Raw genomic sequence first — 21,061 nt, 5'->3', positions numbered from 1 at the left:
ATACCCCTGTGGGATGATCACAAGCGCTACCTATGCGACTTTACTGTGCCCGAAGTGAGTCTATGGTCAGTCTAAGGTGGCCCTATGCTATTACAAAGTTATTTACCCATCAAAATGTAGATGGGCCTTGTAATTTCTTTGTGGGCCTCATTATCCTTGGACCTATTTCTCCATGAGCTAGCTTTAAAACAAAAAACCTCATAACAAAATTCCTATAATACTCTCATTACAACTGAAAAGAAATCCTAATCAAAAGTTGGGGGGAATGCATAAGGAGGGAGATAGCAGGCCTCATTATTCCAAGGTTAAAAACGAGAGGGAGAGAGAAGAAACATTACAAGGGCATACGAGCTGAACCATAAACTCAAATTTACAAGAGGTCGTGGGCCCCAAGATCATCTATCCATACATCACATAATATACATCCCATGTAATATTATACTCCAAGATATCCAATATAACAAAATTTAATTTTACGAAGAAAACCCAAGCTGGAAATTTGCAATCAAAGGGATGATAAAAAAATAGGTGAATTGGCCAATTAATTATGCAATTTTAATTTTAGAAAAAATTCAATTTTGTTCTAAAAAATTAAAATAGTTAACAAATACTGAAGAAAATTCCAAAAAAATCAAATCTTCGAATTACGGGCAAAAAAATCCCAGCCATTGGCTGTCAGCCCTGTAGCACGCACTGTCCTTGTTGCCTGCGCATGCACTCTGGCCCTCTCCCAACATTCACGCGCGTGGCTGCATTGCAGGTTGCTCACACGCGCGCTTGCTCTCTACCAGCTTCCGCGCATGCAGGCTCCCTTGCTTGCGCAAGTCTGGTCGGGTGCACACTTTGCCCCAACAGCGGCAGTGCTGCTGCAATTTTTTTCCTATATTTTGTGAATTTAACATAAAACAGCAAAAAAAAGCATAAATATATAAAATTTCAACTTTTCACATGCTTTAATCATCCAATTAATTTCAAAAATCAAACGAGCTATTTTTATCATACAATTACTTATCGAAATGCGTTAAAACATACTTCAAAAGCTGTGAAAGCATGTTAAACGATGTTCAAAAGAAAATGCACGTTAACATAGTTGTCAAGTGGTCTATGGGCTTTGTCGCGATGTCCAAGAAAATGCAAACATACAAAATGAGAAAAAAAAGTAGATGCCAAAATAAGAGAACACTGATTTTATTTTCTTAAGAATAATATTACATAATGTCGATTAATTGATAGAATAAAATACATCTAGGCCAAGCTAATTGGATTTTTTGTCATTTATTCTAACAATCTCCCACTTGACCTAAGGCCAATCACCCATCGGCCTCAAATGTATCTTATCAAGATGTTGAATATGAGCAATTTGCGACACCGGTTTAGTTAGTGGATCTACTTTGTTTTGTGCTGAGTTGACTTGGTCCATCCGCACGCCACCTCTGCTCACCATCTCTCCAAGTGGATAGTAGTGTCTAAGAATGTATTTGCAACAGTGATGACATCTCGATTCCTTTGTTTATGCTACTACCCCGTTGTTATTACAGAAGATAACTATGTCAGTAATGCTAGACGATACAACCAAGTCTCGGATGTAGTTTTTCATCCAAACCGCTTCCTTAGCTGCTTCTAAAGTTACATTGTTTTCAAATTACGTGGTGGAACTGAAAGCAACAAAAATGCGAGTGGATCGGCTTGGAATGCGCAAGTAGAAACGGTAATATAAAATTAGTAAATTAAAATCAAAACATAATAAAACTATGATTTCAAGGGGTGTACTCTTGGATTTCCCGGCCGTTCGATGTAGTTAATAATAACAACTATAAAACTAAATGAGGCTTATGGTGAAATTAAAACAAGAAATGCAAAAAACGAAAATCAATGATTAACTTCTCTTGATTTGTTTCGAAGTTCACATAAGACTTCAACGTAGTAGCCCTCTCAAGACACGTATACACCACACCAGAATATGACATCCCCAAGATATCTCTGTTAGAAGAAAATTAGGTCGAAAGAACACACCAAGTGTGCTTGTGAGAGAGGTGGCCGAATTAGAAGCTTCTAGGGAAGGATCATTTTTGTGTTATGTTTTCATTAGTTATTCCAAATAACTAATATACATATATATACCTTGTATGGATGTATTTATCTAAGATGCAATCATCGCATACACGTGATTGCCGTGATTTCTCAATTCTAAGGACTACTCATTTACTATCGGAGCTAGGGATCTAAGTTATTCCGACCAAGCATCTAAGGCTTCCATATGACGATCCCCGGGTGCTAGTGCAGTTTGCTGACCACCTTGTCAACCAACCCACTGAAATTTCATTGACGTCTAATGCCTCTCGTCGATGAAACACAACACTCATCCAAATAATGCAATACTCAGTGCAGGTCTCAGTAGGACTCTCAATGCCCAGATTCGACGTCTTCGACTTAGAACATTTCAGACCAACCTACAGAAGTTGCCTTCATAGCCACCATCCAATGCGCAACCCAACTACATGGGTTACAAAGTGGTCTATGGGCATGTGTTGTGATGTCAAAGTTGTAGTTGATGTAATTTGGTAAGCATGATAGTTACATGCGCCAAAGATGAATACTTATTATATTCGTTAGTAAAATATTGTTTAAATAAAGATTGCTTGAATGGTTCTCAAAACCGCAATCTAATTGGCTTTTTTATTACCTATTCCAACAATTTTCCACTTGACCTTAAAGCGAATTGCTCATGTTTTTAGATTAATCTGATTATGACTAGTCTACTATACTGGCTAGGTCTTATGGGTCTACTCTCGTTTTTGTCAATGTTCTGCAGTCCAACCGCACGTTACATCTTTCTATCATCGCTCCTAGCAGATGATGGTGTCTAAGATTTTTCCTTAGACCTGTGATCAAATCTCGGGCCTTTTATATTGTGTCATAGCCCAGATGTCATCCTCCAAGCTGACTACTAGTGCGACTATGCTAGGTAGAACACCCAATAATTGAGCGTTGTTTTTCAATCCTAACCTTTTTCCAATATAACTTTCAAAGTTTGCCATACATTCAATTTTTCATGATTAGGTTCTTTGTGATGTTCTAGTTCGAACCTTTCCAATATTACCATATTATCATTAAACCTCAAATGTACATTCATTTTTTAGATTAAATATTATTCATAGGATGCTGGAAGCTACTATTGCTATAGCCTTCCAAAACCAACCTCCATTAATATACTTCAAGAGCTCTTGTCTGATCCTTATTCCGGAATTAAAGATAGCCCTTCAACAGTTGTCTGTTGCCTCATCGGTGCACACTCGATATACATTTTTATGTTTAAAAAGCATGAGCAACATCGGGCTTAATACACCGAATAACATTCCATGCAGCTTACAACAAAGACGTAGAGGATATCAAATATCTAAGCTCCTCATTAGTCTACCATGACTGAATCTTTGATAGCTTATCCTTAGATAGGGTCCAATTCCTATTATAGAAAATTTGACAAACAATGTTCATGTTTTAGACTTTCAAGATGTCTTTATGTCATTCCAAATGATCGAGACATTCTGAACCTCTAAAATACTTGGAACACAATTGGGCTCCCATTGACTTTCCACCTTGTTTTTTGACCAAGTCATGTACCTCATGAACTTCTCATAATAAGTATGTAGGGCATCCAAACCTAGTTTGAACTCCATAGCGTATTTTATGGCTCCAAGCCATTTATTTGGATAGATGTCCTACATCGCTTCCTCTTGTCCGATTTCAAAAACTCGAACCTTTCAGGTAATTGGAGTGTTCTGACTGTCCTTTGGAGAATATAGACATGTTAAGTTAAGGTCTGATTACAATTGATGTTTGTTTTATTCCATAACGAACTTGTATAAATTAGATTCTGAGTCAAATTTTCCTCCCACTAGTCCTTTAACGTTGCAGGACCATTTCTCATAGTCAAGACTTTTGTTCGACACTGGTTTGCCTAACCATATCAAGTATACTGTCTGGATTACAACTTTAAGAAAACAGAATGTTTTACAACTGGATAGTTTTTCAAAACTCCACATCTAGTGAAGCACCATCGAACCATCTTCAATCAAGGTTCAATTACTTCCTTACCAAAGAAAGTTCAACATCGTCTCTTTCAGTGGAATTTCACTGAATGAGAATTCCATTCTCATTTAGGATGTTACAAAAAATTCCAGTAAATATGCACTACCTCTATCCCACCGAATGGATTATCTCCGTAACCAGTTTGGTTCTCTGCCTCAAGTTTAATTTCTCCGAACTTTCCACAAGTCCTTAGACTTGTGAACCTTCTACTGGTATTTCTGTATTTACCAACTTACAAATGTCTATTGTGGATCTAATCCAATTTATTGTTTTTGAAAATCATTCTTTATCCCACAAAGTGCTTTAATGGCTTTCTTCCTTCTGAGAAAAGATTCGTAAGTTAGTAAACTCAAATAATCTATTGCTAGACTCTTTGAATCTGCCAACCTATTTATCCTAACTAGAGGGATATGGCCTAGTTCATGTATGTCATTTTTTGTAAGTTATGTTCTTGATCATCCATTTTAGTCATTTGTTTTGATCGTGCATAATCTAATTATGTAGTACGACAATTTAATAACTCAGTAGACTCAAAAAAATCTTTTATTGATCAATTTTGTAGTCTAATTGGTCCAACAATTGACTAACGACTTGATCATGCTAGGTTACATAAACGTAAACTATTTCAACATGAATACTAATAGCTAAGTTAATTTAGTCTTATTGCTTTTGCACTAATGGCCTAGCCATTGCTTAGCGTTAAGAGTAGTTGTCTTAGAGTTCTATTCCATTCATTTCTGTAAACCATTTCCATAAATGCATTTTGGGAGCAAGTGTCTAACACTTAGGAATACGAACAGTAATCATGTTTGCCGGCAAATGCCATAGTTTGGGTGAAGGGGATTTCACGATACTCCCTCTTCTAATGCCCTTTGACAATTATATGTAAACATCATAAGTTAAGGTGACAGGAGCACTCAACGCGCCTGAAGCGGCTAACTTTGCTTCATCATTTTTTCTCATTCAACGTCCAGCTCCCTTGCATTTTGCTTTTGAGGTTGAAGCCTCCAAATCCAATACCGTCCATGCAGATTCTTTAATCGTTGCGTGGTCCAACCATTTTATCAACTGTTGAAATGGTCTTCTCAAGCCCATTTAGAGTTTATGATAAGTAGGACGAAGGAGTGATGAAATACATTCCTTTTAAGATAAACATTGGGGTCTTAGAGCTTCTCCACAAGGCATTGCATCTTAGCCCAATGTTTGCGTACAGACAACCTTCAGTCATTTAGGCTTCACAAAAATGCTTTTGTCGTGACATATCCAATATGCCGGTTCGGTGCCACATAAATATGATTTATGTGGAGCATTTATTGAACCAACAACGTCTCGCCTATCATACTATTCATGGATGATAGAAGCAAGTATGATGTTGCCGACCTTGCTATTGTCCTTATGCTTTAATCCTGAGCGTCAAGCATTCCTTAAGAAAGTACTCCTTTCGAAAGTCCGATGGAAGTGGCTTTTTCATGATATATGCCTAAGTTCGGAAATCGAGGACAATCCTTCGATTTTCACATTAAACTTTAATCGATTGTGTATTCCATTAAATAAGTCTCAAAAATAAAGAAAATGGAAAATGGTATCTATGATATGCATTCTAAATACAAAAATAGAAAATAAGTAGATTATAGCAATGTTGAGTTTGAGTAAAGACTCAGTCTTTTAGTCGTTAACTTCTCCCACTATTTCTACAAAATCCCAGTACTCTCAAGTGGGGTTCCAAAAAATCCTTTCGTAGTAGGCTTGGGATCTATAAAAACTATTTACCATGCCCTAGTTTTATAATTCACATGGAAAAAGCCTTGTGAGAGGCAACCGAGGCCATTCTAATTCCATGAGATTTCCAAGATATTTTTCCGCACCTCTTTACATGATCTTGAGGACACCAAGCAAATCATGTTATTCTGTGTTAAACCCGACCCATCAACCAAATCATACCTCAATTATCGTCCCCACGACCCGTGAGACGGGGAAAGAACCAGCGTATTTCTTTGTTCATAATAACAATACAGCTTGCCTTATAATCCAAATGTGTCACGACTTATGAGATCATATTTGGATAGTGGTAGCTTCTTCATGATATTGCTATGGATGGATTAGACAGATCGAAATGCGATTTTGATCCAAGTCCATTTATGAGCGTAATATTTTAATTCGTGTTACTTTCGAACCATCAATCATGTCACACCTCAACTGTCCCCCCCCCCTTGACTTGTGAGACAGGAAAATAGTGACCGTGTTCCTTTGTTCACAATAATGGTGCAGATTGCCTCTAATCCAAATGTGCCACGACTTGTGAGAGCATATTTAGGTAGTGGCAGCTTCCTCACCACATTATTGTGGATGGAAATATTGGACAGATCAAATAATTTTGATTCAAGTCCATTTTGGATCCTAAAACTTTAACTTGGTCCAACCAAGTGAGAGTTAATATTAAGTTGTTTGATCGAGACCTAATCAAAGAATAGCTTTGAATGCATAAATATCCAATATTTAAAGCATTATGTAAACACATTGCTTGCAATGAAACCTAGCATACCCTTGTTGGATGATCACAAGCCCAACCTATGCGATCCACTAAGCCCGCAGTGAGTCTAAAAACTGTCTAAGGTAGCCCTATGCTATTACAAAAAATGTTTTACCCTTCAACATATAGATGTAGCCCTATGCTATTACAAAAAATGTTTTACCCTTCAACATATAGATGTACCTTGTAATATCTTCGTGGGACGCCTTATCCATAGGCATCCTCCTCCATGGACCTTCTTCCATGGGCTCAATTAAAATAAAAACCTCACCAATATAATCTATACTACTCTTATTACAATTTAACAAGAAACTCCGATCAGAGGTCGGAGGGAGTACATTAGGAGGGAGATAGCAAACTTTATTATTCCAAGTCTAGAAACGAAAATGAGAGAGAAAACAAATCACAAGGGCACAAGGGCACACGGGCCCACCCAATAAAATTATAAGACGTACATGCGGTCTAGGGCTCCGTGATCATCCACCATATTCAACTAGCACATACTATCAATAATAAAGCCCCATGCATCCAATGCACGTAAATCAACCATATTAATTAAAGCAATTTAATTCTAAAAATAATATAATTTTTTCCAAAATTAAATCAGCAAAAAAGAATATTTTTCAAAAAATATGCAGAAATTAGAGAAACGGCAAAAAGTAACCCAGACGTCGGCCGTCAACTGGAACAACAGTCGCACTGCCTGCACCCACAGGGCCTGCGCTATCCAGGTTGCATGCACTATATTTCTGCAGTGCACTGCTATAACACTATATTTCTTTTCACACATTAAACTAAAACTAAAACCAAGTATTTTTACCAGAAAATTCAATTTTCTTAAAATATTTAAATCATTCAAAATTGCAAAAACTAAACATGTTGATTTTCTCATATAATCATTCAAGAATAAACATAAATAAATATCATGCTTCAAAAACAATAAAATTATATTATCATGCTTATTCACATAAATATATAGCCCCTACACCGAAGCAGGCTCTGATACCACTTGAAAGCAAAAAAAAATGCGAGTGGATTGGCCTGGAAACCAGCAAGTGGAAGCAATATTATAAAATTCGTAAATTAAAATCTAAACATAATAAAATCATGATTCCAAGGATTACCTTTTTCTTGATTTGTTTCGAACTCCATTTCATTGATCCATTCACATGAGATTCAAGGTAGAAGCTCTCTAAAGACACGTCCACACCACACCGAAATATGGAATACCTCATTTGTCTTTGCTAGAAGAAAATTAGGAAGAAAAAACACACGAAGTGTGCTTGTGAGAGAGGCGGCCGATTTAGGAGCTTCTAGGGTAGGATTGTTTTTTCCCGAATAACTAATATATAGATATATATCTTGTATGGATGTACTAGTATGTGTCTAGGTTCATTCTACAATTCATAAGGTAATAAATCCTTTATTCCAAATAAAGGATGACTAGCATAGCACTTTTCAGAAGTGAAATTGTTAGTCAATAATTTCCTTTCCTTGATTTTCCAACAACTTAATTAGGGTTGCAATGGATGATTTTATTAAAAATAAAATACCAAGCTCAATTATTTTTTAATAAATCTAATTTAATTAAAATGTATCTAATTAAGCCCATCATATATTTAAGCCAATTAAATGCATGAGCCCAATAAGCTTTTATTAATTAGTAAGTTCAACTTATTAAATAAGAAGGGCAAGCCCAATATAAATTAATCCTATTAATTTATTTTTAGGCTCCTCCATCCAATGGATCCCTCTCATTTATAAGTTATCCAATTAATTATTAAATTAATTCCCAATTAATTTCTCGTCCCTTCTCGGTGATTTGTGTTTGACTCTTTAGGTTCACCTTTCAGCTAGACTTGGGCCAGTGTCAAAGACTATTACTAACAAAATTTAATTAATAATTTTTGATCAATTCTTGATCGAGAAAGCCCGTCACCACAGGAGTCGTCTAGCAACGGTCCATGGCACTAGAGATTAGGCGAATATCCATGTGAACTTTTAGGCACTCGAGTCCATATGGGTATTGTCCTTCCATTTACCATCTGCTGGCTTTAGTCTAGGGCATGAAATTGGGGTTGACTCCAATTCTGGACTAAGCATCTATGCTTAATTCTTCAATTTCGTTACGCTAAATTGCTCAACATAGGAATCTTGTTTCCTATTCGACCAATGACTATGATAACAGGTTTATAGAACATAAACCCATCTCCAAGTGCATCAGAAATACCTTTGCCACGTTTTGAAGGTGACAAATCCTCTTCCTAGACCTCACCGTCCTCTCTACATGCTTTAACTGCACTGGACATGGCTTGTGATGACCATGCCTCTGACACGATCACCTCTCGCACAAATCAAAGATAAAGTCATTGTCTGTACGTGACTATTGTGATTCCTCAAGTCTGAGGACTACTCCTATACTATCAAAGCTAAGGACTCAAGTCATACCGACCAAGCCTCTAAGCCTTTCATATGATGACCTTGTCAACTAACCCACAGAAATTTCATATACGCCAACTACAGGGGTTACAAAGTGGTATGTGAACATCTTTTGTGATGTGAATGCAATGCTTGATGTAATTTGGTAAGCACAACAGATACATATGTCAGGACGAATACTTTTCATATTCGTCGGGACAACATTGTTTTAAAAATATTGCTTGAATGGTTCTGAAAACAACCAATATAATTTGCTTTTTTGTCACTTGTTTCCAACAGGAATCTGCTGTGGTAGCTTGCTTGTAACTTTTCATGTAACCACACTACCATTTAGCTTGATTACAAAACCTGATTGAGAGTTGGTATCATTATGTCCAACTGAAAGTTAGCATCGCTGTCGTATTCCATTATAAATTATTCACCACTGTATATATCAAGAACATATCTTTAGTCCTTTTCAGGTACATAAGTATGGTCTTGACCGCACTCCAGTGTGCTTCACCAGCACACACCTGATATTTGGTAGTTACGCTTATAGCGTATGCGAATCGTGCCTACTGCATTAAACATCATACTGAATACTGCCCACAGCTAAATCATAGAGAATGTCTGACATCCATTTAAGTTCCTCATCAGTCTTGGGAGACTGTTTCTTGGACAGCTTAATCCCATGCCTGATTGGAAGAAATCCTCATTTTGAGTTTTCCATCTTGAATCTCTTCAACACCTTCTCAATGTACAAAGATTGAGTTAATCCTAACATCCTTTTGGTTCTATCCTTGTAGATCTCGATGCCAAGATGCAGGAATCCTCATCCATATGCTTCATGGAAAATGGAGTGGACAATCATGCTTTTATGCTTCCTAATATCTTGACATCGTTCCCAATAAGCAACAAATTGTCACCATAAAGTAGAGGGTACTTAATCGAGCTCCCTCTGATCTTCGTGTTCCAGCAACAGGAAGCTTGTTTGAAGCCAAAGATGGACCTCTAGAGATGACAAACTTTCTATTTTTCTACAAAAGAGGTGAAACCTTCTGGCTGATCCATGTAGATCACTTACTCGATGAAATCGTTCAAGAAAAATGTTTTAATATCCAACTGCCATATTTCATAGTCATACCATGTTGCTGAGGCAAGCAGTATCCTAACGGACTGAGTTACTGCCACGGGCGAATCGGTTTTCTCAAAGTTGACCTCGGGTCGTTGAGTGTATCTTTTAACCACGAACCTAGCCTTGAAGGCCGTAACCTCCCGCTAGCTCGAAGCTTATGTTTGTATACCCATTTGCAACCTGTTGGCTTAACACCTTTAGGTGGGTGCATGAGGGTCCAAAGTTGATTCGAACCATCGAGTCCATTTGGATTTCATGGCCTCAAGCCACTTATTCGAGTTGATGTCATATATCGCTTCTTTGTATGTTGTTGGATCACCGTCTAATTGGCTAGTGAAGCCTAAGAATCCATACCTATCAGGATGTTGAGATATTCTAGTTGACCTACAGAGAACTAGAGCACTAATACTAGGAATAGGAAGGTACAGATGGTGTTGCATTATCTTGATGAGGTATCTCACATGAATCTTCAAGCAGTTCCTCATCACATTGGCTATCCATTGGTAAAACCCTTTTTCAAGAATATTGCGTTTCTCGAGATAAAAAGCTTTTGTCATGATGGGTCATAGAAATAATACCCAGTAGCTTTTTTTGGATAACCCACAAACCTGGACAGACTGGACCTTGATTCTAGTTTGTCTCCTACTAGCCTTTTGTTGTATGTCGGGCTACCATATACTCTCAAGTACTTGTAGAATGTTGGCTTGCCGTGCCATATCTCAAATGGCATTTGGGGGCACAGCTTTAGATGGAGCCATGTTGAGCAACTTGGCCGCTGTCTCCAGAGCGTATTCCCAAAAAGACAAGGGTAGTTGGCTAAAACTCATTTGTCTTTTCGGCTACGCTGGTAAGCTGCAGTGTTCCAGGAGGAATCCACTGATAGATAATTCCATTCTCTTTTAGGTAATCAATGAACTCATTACTTAAATATTCCCCACCTCGGTCTGACATAAGGGTTTTGATCTTATGACTTGTTTAATTCTCTACTTCAAGTTTGAATTCTTTAAATCTTCCAAAGGGCTCAAACTTGAACCTCATGAGGTAAACATAACCATATAGTATCTGATCATCAGTAAAGGTTATGAAATATGAGTATCCTCCTTTAGCCAAAGTCTTTAGTGGTCCACAGACATCTGTGTAGATTAAGTCCAACGGACCAGTGGCAAGCGTACTTTGTCAACCAAAAGGTTTCTTCGTCATTTTCTCTTTTCGACAAGATTCAAAAGTTTATTTTTATCCAAGTCCTCTACCTCTAGACTCCTTAATTCTGCCAACTTCCTCATCCTTTCTATGGAGATATGACCTAACCTTGCATGCCAAATCTGTGTGTTTTCATGATTATCTAATTTTCATTTGTGTTGAGCAATAATAATTCAATTTAACTGTTGGAGAATATAAAGACCGTTTGAGAAATGTATTAAGCAGATGAAGGTTATCATCAATCATCAAATAAAAACTATTTTTATTTATCTTAAGACGCATAACCATTGTCTAAAATAGGAATGAAAATAATATTTTTTATTGTGCTCAATATATAATAATAGTTCTTTAATTCTATCCGAATACGATTACTAATAGCTAACTTGAGTGATCCCACAGTTTCGGCTGCTATGGCCTTGCTATCACCAAGCCTTAGGACCATTTCTTCCTTACGTAGCCTTCTGCTTCTTTCCAGCACTTGCAAATCATTGCAGATATGAGCTCCACAGCTGGTATCCAATACCTAAAAAGTAGAATTAGTTATCATATTTACTTAAATCACAGAGTGCCTTCATTATAGAGGAGTTGTGGGCACTCCCTCTGCCAATGCTTCTTTACTTGACAATAAATGGAGACATCATTTTTCCTTGATCGTTGTGAACCGCCGTTCTTCCCTTTCCCTTGTTCCTTTTACACTGGAGCAACAGGGGTGCTTGGAATTTTCCTTTTCCCTTCTTCCTCTTCTAGCTTTCGGCTTTCTTGCCTTTTGCATTGGAGGTCAAAGTTTCTCCTATCAATACTGATGGCACAAACTTGTGGGTCGATGGCTCGTATTGGACCAACATATTAATTAACTCATGACTAGACTTCTCAAGTCCATTCATGTTGTAGTTAATGATAAACGTGTCATAAGAGGGAGGAAGTAATTGGAGGATCACATTGATGTACGTGACATTGTCAAGCCCATCTTTGAGGTCTTCGAGCTTCTCCGCGAGGGAAGCATTTTGACCCCATGTCTTTGCACAGAAAATCCTTCAGTCATCTTTGTCCCGAAAAATGCTTTTGTAGCGGCATATCTAATATGCCTATCAGTAGTTGCATAAATTTCCTTTATGCGAAGCATTATCGATGGAACGTCTTCCAACCTATCATATTGCTTTTTTAAGTCATTGATCATCAAAGCTAATATGATACTGCGGACCTTGCAGTTGTTCTCATGCCACCTCTCGAATGTCACACGTTCCTTGGGTAAGGAGCCTTTCAATAATGTCGTCGGGAGCGGCTTGTCGAAGACATGGCCCTAATTCTCAAAATTTAGGACAATCTTTAGATTTTGCAGCCAACCGTTGTAGTTTGTGTCATTAAATTTATTAGTCTCCATTATCAGGGTTAAGGGATTCTTAGACATTTTCTACATGATAGAATTAAACAGAAATATGCAGATGATAGTAATATTATTGATAAGCTCAAGACATGGTCTTCTAGGGAATCGCGTGGTACGGCCTAGGAACGTGCTAGCGGGAGCGATAAATAGAACGCATAATAGCAAATATTAAATACAGAAAATAAATGTGTTTAAGGGGTGTACCCTTGGAGTTCCTGGGCGTTCGATGTACTAAAAATAAAACGTACATTGGGCTGATGTTGGATTACCAAAATCGAAAAAACATAAAGTGTGAAAAATGATACCTTGAAATGCTCCTCATTTGAGTGTTCAACATAGGAATCTTCCAATTCTTCCACATCACACTGCAGGATCTCTACGTCCTCTTCCTAGATGAGAATGAGAGAAGAAAATTACACCAAGTGCACAAAGAGAGAAGGGGGTGGCCAAATGGTTTTTCGGGGAAGGAGGAGATTTTTTTTTTTTTTGGTGTAATAATCATCATAATTATTTTCCAAATAACTATATTTCATATATATATATATATATGTTGTTTAGATAATTAAGAATGTTTCTAAATATATTCTATTATCTACAAGGTATATTTCTCTTTATTCCAAATAAAAAGATCCCCAAAAAATGGCTAGAATTGAACTTTCCAAAACTGCAATTTGCTAGCCATTTTATTTCCTTCCATAGAATTTTCCTTGGCTCAAAATAATTGAGCTTAAACAATTCTTACCCTTATAAAAATACAAGCCAATGAATTTTTATTAAATTTTTAATAAAAATCCAATTTAATTGAGCTCAACTTCTATTTAATCTAATTAAATACTTATACCCAAATTATCCTTCTTCTTTAATAAGATCCAACTTATTTAATTATAAGGACAAACCAAATATATATTAATGACATTAATTTATTCTTGGGCCTTTTTCTGCTCAATGGATTCCTCTTTCTAAGTAGTCAAATTATTTATGGAATTAATTCCAAATTAATTCTATACTCATTTTCAGTGATTTGTGCGTGATTCTTTAGGTTCACCTTTCACTTAGACTTGGGATAGTGTCTAACACTATTATTAATTAGTATTTCTTGATTAACCCTTAATCAAGAAGCCCGTCACCATAGGTGGCCGTGGAACAACGATCTATGGCATTAGAGACTAGCTGAATTCCCGTATGAGCATTTAGATTTTCTGAGTCCATACTGGTACAGTTCTTCAGTTAACATTCTTTTTTAGTAAGGACTCCATTCACAAGTCTGATAGAAGTGGCTTAACCATGACATTTTACAGGTTTGAAAATCGAGGACAATCCTTCGATTTTTCAGCCAATTTAATTCTTTGCATTCCATATAATGAAATAAATCTCAAAAAATGAATTGGAAAACGTTTCTAAGAAATGCGTTCTAAACGCAGAGTAGAAAGAATAAGTAGATTATTCCAATATTATTTTGTGTTAAGACTTGATCTTTTAGTCATTCAATTGTCCCACTATTTCAACAAAATCCCACCACTCTCGAGTGGGGTTTTGGTACATCCCTTCCTAGTGGGCTTGGGATCCACAAGGACAATTTACCATGCCCACTTTTATGATTCACATGGAAAAAGCATTCTGGGAGGCTACCAATGCGATTCTCATTCTGTGAGATTCCCAAGATACTTTGTCTCACCTCTTTACATGATCCCGACGACTCCAAATGAACCATGCTTCCCGGTGTTAAGCCCGACCCATCTACCAAATCACACCTCAACTGTCACCCCCCATGAATCGTGAGATAGAGAAACAACTGTCACCTCTTTTCATAACAATAATGCAGCTTGCCTTCTATTCGAAATGTGCCACGACTCGCGAGACCATATTTTGGGTAGTGGTGAAAGGGCACCGGAAACTGCGAGTGGATCGGCCAAGGAACGCGCAAGTGGAAGCGGTTAAAATAAATTGTGTAAATAAAACAAAATCGCAAAGAGACCATAATTCCAAGGGGTGTACCCTTGGAGTTGCAGGGAGTTCGATGTAGTTAATAAAATAAACGACAATAATAAAATTAACAGAGCTATTGGTTGAATGAAAACGAGAGGTACATAAATGTAACTCAAGAATAATGTTTCATTTGTTCATTTTGAACCTCGTTCATTTAATCCGTTCACGCAAGGCTTCAGTGTAGAAACCTTCTAAAGCTATGTCCACACCACACTTGAACTTGAGATTCCTCAACTTAATTTGCTAAAAAAGAATTGACGAGGAAAAACACACCCAGTGTGTACAAGAGGGGGTTAGGCCGAGAGGTGGAATTGGAGAGAAGGAAATATATTTTCTTGCCTTTTTATGTATTCATTAGTTATTCCAAATAACTAATATACATATATATACCTTTTATGGATGAACTAAAATATGTTTAGGTTCATTTAACCATCCATAAGTTAATAAGATCCTTTATTCGAAATAAAGAATCACTAACATGACACTTTCCAAAAGTCAATTTTAATTAAATCTAATTTAATTAAATCCTACTTAATTAAGTCCATCATAAAGTTAATCCATTTAAATATAGGAACCCAATAAGCCTTTATTAAATAATAAGTCGAACTTATTAAATGCTAAGGGCAAGCCTAATTTAAATTAATCCAAATAATTCATCCTTGGGCTTATCCATCCAATGGATCCATCTCATATATTAGTATTCCAATTACTTATAAAATTAATTCTCAATTAACTACTCGTCCCTTCTTAGTGATTTATGTGTGACTATATAGGTTCAGATTTCAGCTAGACTTGAGCTAGTGTCCAACGCTATTATTAATTAAATCAAATTTAATTAATAATTATTGATCAATCCTTGAGCAAGAAAGTCTATCATCATGGTGACCTTCTAGCAACGGTCCATGGCACTAGAGACTAGGTGAAAATCCATGTGAACTTTTAGGCCCCGAGTCTATACGAGTACGGTCATTCCATCTACCGTCTCCTAGCCATAGTCTACAACATGGAATTGGATGTCAGTTCCCATCCTGGAGTAGGCGTCTTTGCTTAATACTTAAGGTCGCGTCACGCCAAATTGCTCGAACGAGGAACCTATTTTTTCTATTCGACCAATGATTATGGCCACAGGTTTCTAGAGCGTTAACGCATCTCCAAGTGCATAGGAGATGCCTCTGTCACGTTTTGACAGGGGATGGATCCTCTTCTTGGAACTAACTGTCCTCTCTACATACTTTGAAAGTACAAGACAAGGCCTATGATGACCATGTCTGAGATACGATCACCTCTCACAAAAATGTTTGATACATTTATCGCATGCACGTGACTGCCGTAGTTCCTCAAGTCTGAGGACTGGTCCCGTACAATCGGAGGTAGGGACTCAAGTCATACTGACCAAGGCTCCAAGGCTTCCATATGACGATTCTCGCGAGTCAATCGACCCATTAAGATCACAATTAACATCCCATGTCTGGCCCTAATGAAACACGGAACTCATCAAATGAATGTGACTCATAATGCAAGTCTCCATAGGACACTTCGATGCGCATTCTCGAGGTCCTTGATACGGAATATTTCTAACCAAACCCTAAACAGTTGGTTTCATGACCGCCATCTAATGCACATTTCTAACTATTACACGGTTGTTCAATGTGGTCTGTGGGCTTTGTTGTGATTTTTAAAAGAAGTGCAAACATAAATGTAATGAGCAAAACAAAAGAAATGCCAATAGCAAATACTCATTTTATTCATTGAATAATATTACATAAAATCCAGTTATTGCCTGAATAGATTACAAACATTCCAATCCAATTAGCTTTCAGGTCACCTATTCTAACAATCTCCCACTTGACCTAAATCTAATAAACCATCAACCTCAAACCCGACTTATCCAGATGCCGAGCATGGGCAATTTGGGACATTGGCTTAATAACTGGATCCGCTGTGTTTTCTGTTGAGCTAACTCGGTCTATCCTAATGTCACCTCTGCTCACCATCTCTCTGAGAAGATGGTAGCGTTTAAGAATATGTTTGGAACGGTGATGAGATCTTGGTTTCTTTGCTTGTGCTATTACCCCATTGTTATCCCAGAAGATAACTACGGGCTCAACAATTCTACGTACCACACCCAACTCTTGGATGTACTTTTTCATCGAAATCGCTTCCTCAGCTACTTCCGAAATTACTATGTATTCAGCTTTCATGGTGGAGTCTGTTGTGGTATCCTACTTGGTACTTTTTCTAAGCAACCACACCACCATTCAGCTTGAATACAAAGCCTGATTGAGACTTTGCATCATCATCGTCTGATTTCAAGCTAGCATCGTTGTAGCCTTCAAATATCAATTCTCCACTACCGTAAATCAAGAACACATCTTTAGTCCTTTTCAGGTACTTAAGTATTGTCTTGACTGCGCTCCAGTGCGCCTCTCTGGCGCATGTCTGATATCTGCTCGTCATGCTCAAAGCGTACGCGACATCTGGCCTGGTGTACTGGACAACATACTGAATGCTTCCTACAGTTGAAACATTAGGGATGTCCGACATCCATTTAAGTTCCTCATCAGTTTTGGGAGACTACTTCTTGGACATCTTAATCCCATGCCTCATGGGAAGGAATCCTTGTTTTGAATTCTGCATCTTGAATCTCTTCAAGACTTTCTCAATATATGAAGATTTGGTTAGTCCTAACATCCTTCTAGATCTATCCCTATAACTCTTGATGCCAAGAATGTAAGAGGATCACCCATATCCTTTATGAAAAATTGTGTGGACAACCATGCTCTAATGTTTCCTAACATCTTAACACCATTCCCAGTTAGTAAGATATCATATACATAAAACACAAGGGACACAACCGCTCTCCTACTGATGTTCTTGAATACACAATGATCAAATTCATTCTTGATGATATCATAACCCGTATGACTTCATCAAAACATCTGTTTCAGCTTTAGAAAGCTTATTTGAGGCCATAGATGGACATTTGGAGACGACAGGCCTTTTGTTCATCTCATGGGAAGTGAAACCGTTGAAAAATGCCATTTTCACGTCCATCTTCCATATTTCATAGTCAGACCTTGTTCCTATGGCAAGCAGAATCCGAATGGACTCAGCCATGTCTACGAGCAAATAAGTTTCCTTGAAATCAACTCCGGGTCATTGAGTATATCCTTTTCCACGAGCCCAGCCTTGAAAGTTGTAACATTTCCGTTAGCTCCAAGCTTGTATTTGTAGACCCATTTGCACCCAGCAGGTTTAACACCTTTAAGTGGGTGTACGAGGGTAAAAACTTTATTTGAACCTATTGAGTCCATTTTAGAGTATGTCCTTAGATCATTATCCAATTGACTAGTTAGTCCCAAGAATCCATACCTATTAGGTGGTCGTGATTCCCTGGTCGACCTACAAGGATTGGAGCACCATCAGTGGGAACTATAGGCTCAAATGATGTTCTTTTGTTCTACTGAGGTGTTTGACTTGTTTCCTTAAGTAGTACCGAACCTTTTTCCAAGAACATTGCGTTCCTTGAGATAAAAACCATTCACTTAGATAGATCATAGAAGTAGTATCTCGCAGTTCCTTTTGGATATCCGACAAACTTGAACAGATTAGACCTCGAGTACTAACCTCTTGACGTATGCGGAAGTACCCCACACTCTACAGTACTTGTAGGACGTAGGTTTGCCATATCTCATATAACGTCTAGGGCACTGTCTTAGAGGGTACCATGTGAAGTAATTAAGCCACCGTCTCAAGAGTGTGACCCGAGAAAGAAGGGGAAAATTCCATTTTTCTTTAACTAATCAATGAACTCACCATTTAAATACTCTCCGCCTCGGTCCGATCAAAGGACTTTAATTTTACAGTCAGTTTGATAAAAGTTACAAAGTATGAGAATCCTCCTCTATCTGAAGTATTTAATGATCCACAGACGTCTGTATGGATCAAATAAAAAAAACCGTTGGCAAGCGCACTTTGTCCAAACAAAAGGCTTTTTGGTCAATTTCACTTTTAGACGGGATTCGCAAGTTTGAGTTTACCAACTTTCTCATCCTATCTTTTAAGATATGGCCTAACTTTGCATGCCAAAACTATGCATTTTCATGATTATCTAATTTTTGTTTATGTTGGGCATGCATAATCCAATTAGACTCTTAGAGAATATAAAGACCATTTACCCATGTACCCACCACATGATAGTTATTATCAATCATCAAATAAAAAACTATTATTATTTATTGCAAATATATAACCATCATTCTGTAAAATAGGAATGGAAATAATATTCTTGAAACTATTATTATTTATTGCAAATATATAACCATCATTCTGTAAAATAGGAATGGAAATAATATTCTTGATCATGCTCGGTACATAATAACAGTCTTTTATTCTATCCGAATACGACCACTAAAAACTAACTGGAGAGATCCCACCGCTTTCGCTGCGATGGCCTTCCCATCGCCTAGCCTTACAATAATCTCATCCTTACTTAGCTCTCTGCTTCTTTCCAACACTTGCAAGTTATTGCAGATGTAAGCTCCATATCTGTTATCCATGCCTAAGAAGCAGAATTAGTTATCATAGTCACTTCAATCACAAATTTACCTAGGTTGGAGAGGAGTTGCATGCACTCCCTATTCTAATGCCCCTTTCCTTGACAATGAATGCAGATATCATTTGCCTTCAACCGCTAAGAACCGCCAACCTTCCCTTTCCCTTTGCCCATTCTAACGAAAGCAGTAGGAGCGCTCAAAGAACTAACAGCAGATACGATCTCTTTTCCCTTACCCTTCTTCCTCTTTCAATGTCCGGCCTTCTTGCCTTTCGCTTTGGAGGCTGAAATCTCTCCTACCAATTCCATCGGTATAGATTTCTAGGTCGTCGCCTCGTATTGGACCAGCATATTAAATAACTCATGAATAGACTTCTCAAGTCCGTTCATATTGTAGTTAATAATCGGGTTGTAGGACGAAGGAAGTGACTGGAAAATCATGTCAATGTATGTGTCATTGTCAAGCCCAGCTTTAAGGTCTTCGAGCTTCTCCATTAGGGATAGCATCTTAAACCTATGACTTTGTACAGACAATTCTTCGGCCGTTTTGGTCCCTAAGAATACTTTCATGGTAGCATATCTAATATGCCTATCGGGAACCACATAAACTTCTTTCATGCAGAGCAGAGCATTATCTAGGGAACATCATCCAGCCTATCATATTGCTATTGGATGTCCTTCTTTCATGCAGAGCAGAGCATTATCTAGGGAACATCATCCAGCCTATCATATTGCTATTGGATGTCATAGGACATCGAAACCAATGTGACACGTTCTTCCAGCGAGGACCCTTCCAGCAAGACCGTTGGGAATATCTTGTCCAAAACATAGCCCTAGTTCTTGAAATATAGGGCAATCCTCAGATTTAGCAGCCATTCGTTGTAGTTAGTGCCATTGAATTTATTAGCCTTCATTATCATGGTTAAAGGATTCATAGACATTTTCTAGACAATAGAAAATTAAATAGAAATCAGCCAATGATTGTAATATTATGAGTAAGCTAAAAGACTTGGTCTTTAGTCTTTAACTCCCCCACTATTTATACAAAAGCTCACCACTCTCAAGTGGGGTTTAAGGAATAGCCTTTCCTAGTCGGCTTGGAGTCCACAAGCAAATTTGCCATGCTCGTGGGAGGTATCCAGTACCATTCTCATCCCATGAGATCCCCAAGATCTTTTGCCTCACCTTTTCATATGATTCCGAGGACTTCAAGTGAATCATGTTACTCGGTGTTCGTCACCCCCCATGACTTGTTAGACAAGAAAATGGTGAAAATGTTCCTTTGTTCACAACTATGGTGCAACTCTCCTCTATTCCAAGTGTGCCACAACTCGTGAGACCACACTTCAGCAACGGTAGCTTCCTCACCACATTGCTTTGGATGGAAGACTTGGCTAGATCAAAACTGTTTTGATCTAAGCCCATTATGGGCCTAATATTCAACTTGGTCCAACCAAGTGAGAGTTATTTTGAGTTTAGACCGAGACCTCATCATATGTAAACATTGCATGCATAAATATAAAGCATAAATAAATGCATCGCATGTAATGAACCTAGCATACCCCTGTTGGATGATCATGAGCCTAACCTATGTGACCTACTAAGCCAGCAATGAGTCTATAGTCTGTCTAAGGTGGTCTTATGCTATTATAAAGTAATATTACCCATCAACATATAGATGGGCCTTGTGATTTCTCCATAGGCCGCCTTCTCCGTACACCTCCTCCTTCGTGGGCCTTATTCTCCATAGACTTGCTAGAAATG

The sequence above is a fragment of the Sesamum indicum genome, unplaced genomic scaffold (assembly GCF_000512975.1).
Source record: "Sesamum indicum cultivar Zhongzhi No. 13 unplaced genomic scaffold, S_indicum_v1.0 scaffold00110, whole genome shotgun sequence".
In the NCBI taxonomy this organism is placed as follows: Eukaryota; Viridiplantae; Streptophyta; class Magnoliopsida; order Lamiales; family Pedaliaceae; genus Sesamum; species Sesamum indicum.
Note: the sequence above shows the minus strand (reverse complement) of the source record.